This window comes from Anser cygnoides, chromosome Z (genome assembly GCF_040182565.1).
Source record: "Anser cygnoides isolate HZ-2024a breed goose chromosome Z, Taihu_goose_T2T_genome, whole genome shotgun sequence".
Classification (NCBI taxonomy): Eukaryota; Metazoa; Chordata; class Aves; order Anseriformes; family Anatidae; genus Anser; species Anser cygnoides.
In genome coordinates, this window is record NC_089912.1 from 10,464,876 (window position 1) to 10,477,949 (window position 13,074).

Sequence of the window (13,074 nt, forward strand, 5' to 3'; positions counted from 1 at the left end):
GGCTCCTCTCCACGGGCTGCAGCTCCGGCCCGGGGCCTGCTCCTGCGGGGCCTCTCCATGGGCCGCAGCCTCCTCCAGGCCACATCCACCTGCTCCACCGGGGGCTCCTCCACGGGCTGCAGCGTGGAGATCTGCTCCGTGTGGGACCCATGGGCTGCCGGGGGACAGCCTGCTCCACCAGGGGCCTCTCCACAGGCCGCAGGGGAACTGCTGCTGCGTGCCTGGAGCACCTCCTGCCCTCCTGCTGCACTCACCTTGGGGGCTGCAGGGCTGCTTGTTACTTCTCGCTCTCCCAGCTGCTGTGTCACAGCATTTTTTTGTTTTGTTTGTTTGTTCGTTTGTTTTCCCCTTTCTTAAATCTGCTCTCACAGAGGCGCAAACAACACTTAACTGGCTTGGCTCTGGCCTGCAGCGGGTCCCTTTGGAGCTGGCTGAAACTGGCCCTTATCTAATGTGGGGCAGCTGCTGGGCCCTGCTCATAGAGGCCACCTCTGCAGCCCCCTGCTACCAAAACTTTGACATTTAAACCCAGTACATCTGTTTATGGAAGACAGTGTATTTGATCCATTACAATGTCAAAGAGAGGCTCAGGGGAAAGGCTTTATGAAGAGACTGAAATAAGTGAATAAAATAAAAATAAACGGAGACAAGAAACTCTATTTTTGAGGCAGAACATTGTTAGCAGCATTTTCTTATATTTTTCTAGTAACATTTTTAATTCTGTTCACTTAAACATTTTACTGCCAGTTTTTTAACTCCCAACCCTGTAAAATAATGTTATGATTGACATTAAGCTCAAATTATTCCCTCTCTGCCCTTTTCTTTATCAAACTTTCAGTGAGATCTTTGTTTATTTATTGTTTGTTTGTTTGCTTGCTTGTTTCAAGAAAGTTACTGTACATACTAAAGTCCTCTGCCACAGGACATTAGATAGAGCCATCTCTTGCTGTTTCAAAACACAGGAATAGAATTTTTTTCCTGGGCCTATTAATTATAAAACATTTGTGGATGCTAAGGAGTGAGAAAAATCATAAAATATTCAGCAGCATCTGTTTTCTATTTATTGGACATGCACCTTCCAAGAAAATATGTAAGGCAATGACAAGATTTTTTCCCCCCTGGGTCCATAATCTCAGACACAGAGCCGAGGGGGGAGGACCGAGTTCGTACTTCTGTGACTTCTTTCACATCTGCTCCACTGAACTGTCATTTCTAAACACAGCTTAGCTGTTGATGGGGTTATATGGATTCCTTAATATTTATCTGATATCTGAAGCAGCTTTCTGCTCCAGCTTTATGAGAGCTAAATGCTAAATGAAAAAAAAAAAAAAAAAAAAAAAAAAGAAAATCTTTGCAAGAAAAACAAACATACAAAATAACAACAACAACAGCAACAACAAACCATAACCAGTGGCATCATTGTGTCCTAAGCACTTCTTAGTTCTCCTGTTTTAACACTGGAAATTTTATGTGATAACTTCTGGTTTCAGTTGGCTGTACTCTGCCATATGACCCCATTACTGGTGGAGTGAGAAAGGAGAGCCTGAGGGGTTGGATCCTCTGGCCCTTACTGATCTGAAGGAAGACTGCAGGATAAGCTGACAGGCACTCATCTTTCAGTGATGCCTTCATTCAGATATCTGTGGTGGTTTTCTGCCCATCTGGTTTGAATGAGTGTAGCAGTGTTTCATACCAGCTGACACTCTCCAGGCTTTGGCTTTGATACTCTCCAGGTTTTGGCTGAGGCAGGTGCTTAAATACATCTCATTTGATGTTAATAAGTGGCCTTTCTGCCTTCAGGATTTCCTGCAGCTGACAGGTGCTGAATTATGGGGCTAGGCTGTGCCCTTATGCATGCTACTGACTTTTGCATTAGCAAACTACCTATAACTTTATTGTTGTGACTGGTATACTACACACCTTTATTTCTCCTGTGGGTTCAGGCTGTCTTTGGCACTGACAAGCTGTCTACATTGCAAAAATCCCCTGGGCACTGCTCTATTTTCTACTGACCTCTATTTCTTTTGAATGTGGATTTGCCTGCGGCTTTGCCATATGTTCAGGTAGCTGCAGTTCCCATCTAAGAATCACATATATGTATATAAATAGATGTAGATATCTATGATGTATGTGTATATGTTTGTTGGACTGTAAGAGACTTTACGTTCGTGCCTCTTCTGGGACAGCTTCTTCCTTTTTGGGAGGAGAAAGGAGAAGAGGGTGATGATATTTTGTAAATAAAATCCTTGTTTTTTGAGTAGTCATAGATGCTTTCTTGCCCTGCAGAGAAAGTAGTATTGCATTAAATGGAAAGTGCTGTAAGTTTGTACTATAGTTTTTAGGTTCTGTTTGGCATCTGAAGCTCTTCCCTAATTAACTTAGATGCAAGCCTGTTTTTTCCAAAAGATTAGTTCCTGTTTTAGAGTTCAAAAACAGTGGAACTTTCTGAAGTTCACAGATTTCAGGCAGAATAATATATGTCCATACTAGCCGAGATCATCAGACATATCAAAGTATTTCTTTCTCATCTGTTTCAGTACATGAATAGGAACCCTTCTTTCGAAGAAGCTCCCAGCTACTGGACATCTAATATGCTGAGCTGTTTTTCAAAAGCTGGTCTCTTATTTCAATGTCTACATAGAAATGAAGCTCTGCTGTGAGCATTGCTCTTCACTCATGCAGAGATAGAAGTACCATTTTATATATTGGCTGTTTCTCTGCATATAAATGAATTCATCACAGTTCTGCAGCATGGCTTTCTGTACTCCTGAATAGTTAATTGAATTGTTGTCTTTTTTTTTTTTCTCTTTCTTTTTTTTGCCCTCAGTGTAAAGAAAACTCAAATCACAAACAGTAGGAAGCCAGGCTGTGAATTATCTCTCTTTTGAATGTGAATTGGCAAAGTATATGCCTCCTGAACATATGAGACCTTTGTGATTAGTTTATTGCAGAGTCTATCTGAAGAGAGGTAGATAAGTAAATTACTTTGAAGGACCAAGAAATGCAGCTGGTCAGATAACCTATTTAAGTGGCTGTTGTTTGCTGTCTGTTTTTCCTTCATCTCTATCCACACATAAGGACTCGGTGAAAAACAGAAAGCTGGTTAAACGTAGTATAGCTTCACACGAAGACAACTGAGGTTGGCAAAGTCAGCCTCTGTATTGTCTTGTTTTGTTTTTTTCCCCCCATAAAATATGCTGATATAATTATCCTTATGCTATCAGACTGGCTAGTAGTTGTTTAAAATGTTAACAGTGGAACAGGTTTTCCAATGAGGTTGTGGAGTCTGTCTTGTTGGAGAGCCATTTGGATATAATCCTGGGCAACCACCTCTAAGCGCCAGTGCTTGAGCGGGGGTTTGTACCATATAGAACCTCCAGAGGTCTCTTTCATCTACAACCATTGTGTGATTCTATGAAAAAAGAATTTGTGCTCCATTCAGTCCAAATGATTTGTGCTGTATTCAGTCCAAATCATATGATGACCTAAGGTAGGGTATGACCCAACAGTCAATTCTCTTGACGCAACTGGTGCAGGGCAATGCCTCATGTGAGACACTACCAGAAAGCAGATGCTGGTGAACTCAAGAACTGCTTAGTCCAGTGTTTCTGAAGACATAGAAAATGAATTATAAAACTGCTGCATTGCCAGCATGCTCAGATGTTTGACCCAACAGCATTTAATTTCAGATAAATGTATAAGGATGAAATTTCCATAAAGATGAGATAAGCATAAGGATGTATACATGTATTGTTTCTCTTTTACAGTGTGGTTTAGGGTTCCCGGTGAAGGTGGCTTAGCATACCTCCTAAAAAAAAAAAAGTACCTTCTCTAGGAGCCAAAACCATGAGCCAGTTCTGAAAACTTTAGTTGATACCAACACTTTTGTGGAATGAAACACCTGCAAAAAGTACAATTTTTTTAAGAGGACTTACTTGTAAATCTGATCCTGATTATGGTTCTGGTTGTCTTCATTTTGTCAAAGAATCAGACTTTGGACCTAAAAATATAATTTCCCAGAAGGCTTAATGAATGAAAGTTCAGTGCTCAGAGAAAAGGATGCAGAAATGAACTAGGTAAACCTGAATCATCCTGTCAGCTCAAAGAGATGTTAATACTGTCAAACCAAGGCAGATAAATAAACAAACAAGAATATGTAACACCACTTTTACTTTAGGTCTTTGATTGAATCTGGGTCAACCATCAGCCCTTGAAGGTTACTGCCGTTTCTGTAAAGGCACAGAATTCCTCTGAAGACCTAATTTCCAACATCTCAGCAGCATCTTTCTGCATTCTTACCATGGAAATACCAAGTTTTGCTTAGCTGAGAAATGATGCTCTTTCACTGAGTTTGAGGTCTTTGATCATGGGCCTCTACTTTTCTCCTCAAAGTAATGGAATAGTTGATCCCTCTTGCCTCCTTCTGGTACTTAATTACTAGCTTCAGAAGTTTGGCCGTTACTGTGTCCCAGCAACCTTCCACTGTGCTCCCTTTCCCCATGCAATAACCCAGACCATGTCAGTACCCACACTTGCTATGACAAGACTATGTGGCTGATTTCCACTGGATGCATTGCTCATACATCTCCTCTCCTTTCATGGTACCCTTTCCTTCCATGCATAGTCTTTCTCAGACATAATTTATTATTTATTTATTTAATTTCATTTATTCTGGTTTTACCCTCACCTTAAAAATCTGCTGTAACTTATAAGATGGACAGTTGCAAAACACTTTTTGAGAACACAGGGCACAAATCCTGCCTGCTTGTTAGCTTTAGTCCTGGTTATGTTATATCAAGCTAGGGTAATTAAGATGTTGGTTATGCAGTCACTGTAATTAGGTAAATCTGGGCTGCTGCAGAAAGTGATTTTGCCTGCTACTTTCAACCTCCTATTGACTCTCTGGTGCTAGGACAGAATTTCAAGAAGCTACTTATAAATTTGTGCCATGGAAATCATCTTGTTTTCAAACAAATCTCAAACAGGCAGGGAGGATGAACTTGCAACAAGATTAGTTCCCTGATATGGCCTGCATGAATGCTAGTGCTGGTGCATGAGGGATGGTAAAAAAGTACTACAGTCCATGGCTGCAGTGAGTTATGCCAGGCTGAAATCACAGTGTAGAGTGGTTGCAAAGCAGAGCAATGCTGGTGCCTTTAAATCTGAGGGTGGGCTGTGATTGTTGGAGTGAATCTGTAGCTCTGCTATATAGTACTGAGTGGCTGAGGACAAATTGTGATTATACATATCAAGGCTGTTACTAAAAACAGAGAACATCACAATTTAATGGTCAAGGTCATTGCTGCAGACAGCAAGAAACATTGAAAGACCAATCCACTTCAGAAGGAAGTCTTTCAATTTTTTTTTTTAATTTTTATTTTTTTTCTGCTGAAGAGCTGAAGGAAGGTCCCTGTAAACTGCTGCACAATTCAAAGTAGCTTGGTGCCCACCAGGGTGACTGCAAATGGGACAAATTAAACTGGTTAATGAGCTGAACAGTTAAGTTAATTTGATCAAGGAGAGCTCGTGCCCCCAGCTGGACCCTCTGTCCTTTGGGAGGAGTGCCATAACTGGAGGAAATGGAAACAGGAGATCTCACACTAGGAGGTTTTCAGAGATGTTGCAACACTCTGGGGAAAGACAGACAGGCATTCTGTGGGCTCTGCAAACCTCCCAAATAGCTAGGGGGCTTCAGAAAATATAAAGGTCTTAAAATCTGATATATATCCTTAAATGCTTGTATCCACCTGGGAAGCTGAATGGCAAGTATTTTCTCCTCAGGGTTACTTGGCATTTGTGTGTTCCAGATCAGTGCTGAGGACACCTTTCTGCCTCTGTGGCAAATCAAGGTGCATTTCTCTCATCCAGAGATCCTGAATTGTTCTCTCGTTGGCTACGATCTTTAATTGAAGCACTCAAGGAAAAGCAAAACCCCTAGATCAGAAAGAAGAGAAAAAATCCTTTTAATTTCAGTTTAGGTGGGACTTACTTAAAGATTTTGTGGCCAGATTTACCTTTAAGGTGCACAAACAACGTGCTTAGTCTGTGTCTCAAGTGTTCAGCTCCTGATCAAATGGACAACGTTTTCAAGGAGATTCTGAAGATTTTTTTAGGTCCTGGTTAAAACTCTCAGGACTTTGGAGGAAAGCACCAAAGGCACCAGGAATTTCAAGACAAAACATTCCTGGTTTTCAGGCATGGAACCAAGTCTTTTTTTTCTGTCACATACAATAACTAAGTTTCATCAAAACACTTATGCACACTGTGTAAGGGATGTACAGCTACCCACCACAGAAACTTGCTTGTTTCAGTGCATTTTGTGGGTGAACACTTCTCACCAGTTCTCTTCAACCCAACCTTTACATCTGATTTCATTGCTATATGAAATATTTTTCATTCTGGTTTCTGAAAATTCAGATATATGAACTTCTTTCTTGTTGGTATTACTTTCCTTCCTCCTCGTCTTTCCCAATGAAAGCAATTTGTCCCTTGTTTTCACTTCCTTAATTTTCGCACATTTTTCTGAAAATGTATCCTTTCAAAAATTTTTTGCTTTTCATCTGAAATATTAGAGCTCCACCCCCTCAACACCCTGAAACAAAGGATACAGAAGAGAAGGAAAAGGGATACAGAACAACAACAACAAAAAATTAGTGTGAGAATTCTCACTGTGTGAGAATGTAAACTCTGAATGTCATTCATGCTTTTCACCCAAGAATATAAAGGGAAAAATAAAAACAAAAGATGGGAATAAAACAGCTGATGTTTTAGTAAGAGAATGGAGAAATGTTATGCCCATGAGTTTCCAGCATTTTTTAAATTGCATTTTGTTTGCTGAATACTCTAAAAGACTCCTTAAGAACAATTATCGCCAGTCTGCCTTCAGCTCATGTATTTGCATGTTTGTTTGGAATTTACCCTTTTTGATAGACAGAGTGGCCTCTGGAGTTTAAGATTTCCCTCCTGGTCTCCAGAACGTTGGGCACGACCAATATCGTTATGCTTCTTTGTAGGCATTATTGTCTTGTTTTGTTTTTTTCCCCCCATAAAATATGCTGATATAATTATCCTCATGCTATCAGACTGGCTAGTGCCTCTGAATACAGGTCTCTACTCAGATGAGTTTCATAAGATAAAAGCACTTACACCTTCCCTAGACTTTCCCCTAAATTGAACAGAAGGATTGGAAGCAGGTTGGAGCCTGGTGATAGCTGCTGTGTTGTAAATGCCTACTTATAATACCAATCAAATACATGCATTGTGTGTGTTACCATACTGAAGCTTGATGTTTGCAGGTCATTTCAGGCAACAACCCTGTCTCATCTAGGTTAGATAAACCACAGTCATGCAGAAATATACTTTTTAAGTAGTACAGGTTATTTTGTAAATAGAAGACATTTAGTGAAAGCTGTCCCCCACCTTGTACTGAATCCTCTTATTAGTTGTATTTTTGTGTAAATACTTATAGGAAATGCATGGTACTGACTTTTAATGAAATGTACAAAATATTCATAGTTTTGCACAAAGTCAGTCATTCGCTGTTACTCTTTTCCTGATTTTATTCTTTTTGTTTGGTAAATGTTTGGTAAATGCAGTAAATTCAAATAGTGTTACTAAGGATATTCACCTTCTGCAGCTGTGTGCATTTTTTGTTACCTGGAATATTAATGAGTACATACCTAGTGTCTTGGGATCACAGTGTAAATCAAATTTATAAATCAAATAGGTCAGTAAAGGCCCATTCACTTACTCCACCATCATGATTATGAGTGTGCTGTTGACAGTCTGATAGTACCAGAGACATTTCTTGCTTCCATCAGCTGAAAATAAAACAGTATTCAGGCTTGCTGTGCCTTGAAAAATCTGACTTCTGAGAGGAGCGAGTAAATTGAACCTCACTTCCTTATTGTTTATTGTTTATTCTCTCTTCATCTATAATGCTCTGAGGCAGAATACAGGGGGAGACTAAGGAAAAGTAATGAACACCTGTAGCTTGTGAAGAGTCAGTTGCCATGTACACTAAACTTTCGTGTCAAAGACCTATTATTCAAGCTTGTCACAAGTTGAAAATAGTAATTAAAAACAAACAATCAAAAAACCCACAACAACTAAACAAATAAAAATGAACAAACCCGAAAGAAAGAAAGAAAGAAAGAAAGAAAGAGAAAGAAAGAAAGAAAGAAAGAAAGAAAGAAAGAAAGAAAGAAAGAAAGAAAGAAAGAAAGAAAGAAAGAAAGAAAAGAAAAAAGAAAGAAAGAAAGAAAGAAAGAGGGTATAATTGTTCTCTCATTCTCATGGAAGTTTTACCAATCATTGCATCAAGGCCCAAAATCCTCCCAATGAACTCATCTCAATTCTTACTGAAGTCAGGAAACACCGTTACTCCCTGTGTGGATAGATGGCTGGACCTATGGCAGAGGAGAAAGTAATTTGTACAGTTACTTTTTTTCTTACTTTCTAATTCTCTCCGTGTTGGAAATGACTGTTTCTGAAGGAGTTAAGGGTAGATTTTGCACCACTGGAAAAGCAAGCTCATTTACATAAAGAAGCTTGAAATATAACATAAACCAGGGGACGAGTTGGCTGTAGGGAGGATAAACCACCAAGGGACAAGCAACTAAAGAAGCTAGTGAAGACGGAGAAGGACTTCTGGGAGTCAGTAGCATACCTGTGGCACACACGGCGTGCCCACAAGTCTGCTGGCAGTCTGGAATATAAAGGTTTCCCTCTGCTCAGTGGGGAAGGAGCGAATGCTGTTTTCACAGGAGAGTTCATTGAAACAGTTGTGTCCTCTGTATGGTTTCATAGTATGCTGCACAGCGCAGCACTGAGGGCACATCTCCAGACACTGTTTTTCCAGGGAGTCTATGAGGGATCTCCTGCTGCTTAGTTAAATGTTCTCGTTGAACAAAGTGACATCTATTTTTCATGGTATGGATGAGTCTCCAGCCAGCATGCTATTGGTCATTACAGAACACAAGTCTGTGAGGATAGCATATTTCCAAACTACGTTCATGCTTGTATTTTTCCTCTTCAACATCTGATAGCCAGTCTGTTAAACTTACCTTAACAGCAATCAGAAATTGATACTGATTCACTCTTAATTTACAATATAGCTCTCCCAAATTTATGTGAAACATCCACATTGTAGCAATGTTCATACACTGAATCCCTGGAAATGGCTGAACATAAGTGCTTTTGAGTAGAGTACTTCACCAAAGCATGCCAACTACATGTTGTGATCCATCTGGTTAGGGCCCTGACAGCCAAACAATAGCATTATTATTAGCACCATTTTGTGGAGAAACAAAATAAAGACAGTTCTCAATTTTGCAGCACTTGAAGTACATTTAAAAATGAACATCTCTCCAAGATTTCTCTGCCTGTAATTTCTGTTGTAGGTGAAAGAAAACACATTACTAAGATAGATGAAGAAAGGGACAAAGATGGGGCAAAAAAAGACATGGGGAAAAAGTAATAAGTAAAATAAAGAAGTACAGTCATATCAAGGACAACGTTTGTTATCCCTGTATTGGAGCTACAAATACTCAGTTATAAGTAGAACACAAAAAGTAGGAAATAACCGGAGCTATGTGGATGGCAATAACAGATAATTCACCTAAATCAGTAGAGTACAAAAGCGTGTTGGGGGCTTCAAACAAGTGATTTGTAACTGTTTGCTGCATTACATACAGATGCATATCCTTTATTGGATGGATTGTTGCTTTCATCTAGTTTAAATGGTGTTGTTGTAATATTGGTGTGTTATCAACAATATTCATATCCTAATTTGAAAACACAGCACCATACCAGCTTCTAGGAGGAAGCCGAACTCTATCCCAGATGAAACCAGGACAAGTATTCATACCTGTTCCACTTAAAAGCCATTTGTTTTTAAATTATGCTGCCTGGTATACATACATTTATAAAGACACCATTGTAGGACTGGAGATAGTTAAAAATTCTACCAACTGGAAGCAGTCAGAGATGACTGTGGACCTGCTGTGTGGTCTGTTAAATCTCTTTTCTCTCACCTAAGCTTCATTGCATTCACTTCACAGAATTGCAGAACAGTTAAGGTTGGAAAGGACCTCTGGAGATCACCTGGTCCAACCCCTGTTCAAGCAGGGATACCTAGAGCAAATTGCCTCCTTTTGAAGATCTTCAAGGAGCAAGACTCTGCAGCCTCTCTGGGTAACCTGTGCCAGTGCTCTGTCAGCTGCATGGTACAGAAGTGCTTCCTGATGTTCAGAGGGACCTTCCTGTGTTCCAGCTTGGGCCCATTGCCTCTTGTCCTGTCCCTGGGCACCAATGAAAAGAGTCTGTCTCTGTCTTCTTTGCACTCTCCCTTCTCTCTTTTTTTTCTACACTAAACAGTCCCAGCTCTCTCAGACTTCCCCATAGAAGAGGTGCTCCAGTCCCTTGATCATCTTGGTGGCCCTCTGTTGGGCTCTCTTTAATACATCCACGTCTCTCTTTTATTGAGGAGCCCACAACACGACAGGGTACTCCATTTATGGCCTTGCCAGTGCTGAGTGAAGGGGAAGAATCACCTCTCTTGATCTGCTGGCAGTACTATGCCTAAAGCAGCCAAGAATCCTGTTAGCCTTCTTAGCATCAGGTGCACATTGTTGGTTCATGTTCAGCTTGGTGTACACCAGGACTCCTGGGTCATTTTCTTCCAAGCTGCAGATGTGATGTCAGCCCATCCTTGATTAGTTTATGATTATTTCCTTCGTTGGATGGAGAGGGGGACTTAATAAGAAGACTGGAAACACTTAGCTTCCTCTCAGCTTTATTCAGCATGGGAAGCTAAGATATCATGACTGGCTGCTTCTTCCTGATAAACAATTGCTCTTTGAAAAATCTACCTTTTTTTTCCTTTTTTTTTTTTTTTTTTCTGCTCCCAGTAAATATTCAGTTCTGTGGGTGTATGATGGGTATTTTCCTCCCATCTCACTTGTTAGTCTAATAATGCTGGTCACCCCAGCAACTCTAAATATATAGTAGTGAACTATTCATCACTTTGTGGACAGTGACTAGAAGTTCAAGTTTTCCAACACAGCATCAACAGCCACCTATGTTGGCATAAAAGCAGAGATGAAAAAATGTTCTATGGGATTGCTTAGGCTCTTAGACAGGAAGGCTTAGTGTGACCAATTACTTCCAGGGCTTCAAATAATTGCTTAAACAGTGATATTAGGTTAAATTTCAGTATCTCATTGCACAAAATGTCCAGGTTCTTCATTTCTGTATGGTTTACTGTTCAGGTGCAGACTCTGAGACATTCAGGTTGGAGCTGACTGGAAGAACTATGTGCAGAGCACATCCCTCACTCCCACCGTATGGGTGCATTGGGCACCTTGTGGGTTGATTGCATCCAAAGCTGGGTCAAGATGCTGGTGGAGGGCATGGGCAAGCTTCTGGAAGGCTATGGTTTGGGTGGATGAGAATAGTTGCTCATAGGGCTTGCCACCTCCCATCACAGCATGTTGGGTGCTCTAGGCATCCAGGATGTTCTCTGATGAGTTTGTAGGGTCTAGTCACTCACTTCTGGTAACTAAATGCAGCTGAATGACCTGTACTGTTAGTTCTTACCCCAAGGGATGACAGATGAGAGCACTGTCTTGTACATACAGATAGTATCCCTTTTCAATTGTTGAAATGTCAAAGTGTTATTTTTTATTTTAATTTTAATTTTTTTAATTTTAATAAGGATATTTTTGTGGTAATATCTGTGACTTCTTTTAACAGATCTTCCACCTTCCAGTCTTTATGCATCTAAAATTCACTAGAAACCAAAAGAAGGTGTGGTTACTAGTCTCTGCTTGAAGGTACCTCTGACAAATTTTAATCATGAGGACCTAGTGGTATGTGGAAGACACAAGACAGAAAAATTACTATTACTGTTTCAGAACACCTTTTTACTCTGGAAGAGTATTTTATAAAGAAAAAACTGAAGGATAGGAAAATGCTGCTAGAGTTTGCTTTGCATCAATGTTGTTTTTCAGAGTTGACAAATTTGGCAAGAAAATACAGTTAGCTAAAATTTGACTTGGGAAAAATTCCTAGTCTGTAAGTAAACATTTTCTTTCCCAGAAAAAAATAAAATTAAAAAGCAAGCTAAAATATTGAGATATTTTAAAAATGCTTACTACTATTCTCAGTTAAGTTTCATGAAGGGATTTTAAAAATAATGACTTTAGAAATTCTGTGTGCTGTTATTTGCAAATTGTTTCAAGAAGATCATGGCTGTCTGATACTTAATTATTCAAAACAGTTCAATGAGTTATTTCTGTACAGGGTTTATGTACAGCTTGTTCTCAGTCTTTAATATTCATACCAACCTTGGATCATTTTAATTGAATGCCTCTGTCCTATGTCCTACTATTTTTCCTTTCTCCCATGAAGGTCTTTCCTCTCTGAACCCAGTGCACTGTATTCCTATATTCCTGTTCTCAAAATGTGCCCCCTGTTTTTTGCTATTGAACGTGGTAATGTTTTTCTAGTGATGGTATTCTTTGATGGGAGATGTGTTATGGAGTGGCCAATGACACCACTTACAGTATAGTGAAGCATGTGTGAGTCCTGTCCCAAACCAGCATGACACAAAAAGCAGAATATTTGCCACAGAAAAAAAAAAAAAAAAAAATCTTTGCTTCACTACTGTTTGAAAAAGAGCAGCCAATTTTGGAGGCAGAACAGCCTTTCAGTCCTCCCTTTCCCAGAAAAGCAGGGACTTTCCTGTGCTACCTCTGCATCAAGTTGTCCTTAGCATCAAATCCTGTGACCACCAGACCATGGTCAAAATGAGACCAGACAGCTTCTGAGCACAGAAAAGCAGGATGCTTTGCTTCAGACCCAAGTTCATAGCCCCTTATAGCTTCTACAGATAAACTAGCCTCTGCCCAAGGCACCAGCACATAGATTTCCACCTCAGGACATGACTGCTGTGCAAAGCATGCAACTTGTGATGTGGTTCCCACAACAGACCTACTGCTGGCTTTGTTTGTGGAGTTCTTTGAAAAACAGTCAAACTTCTGCTGGTAGGATATTTGGTCTCAGCTTGAAGCT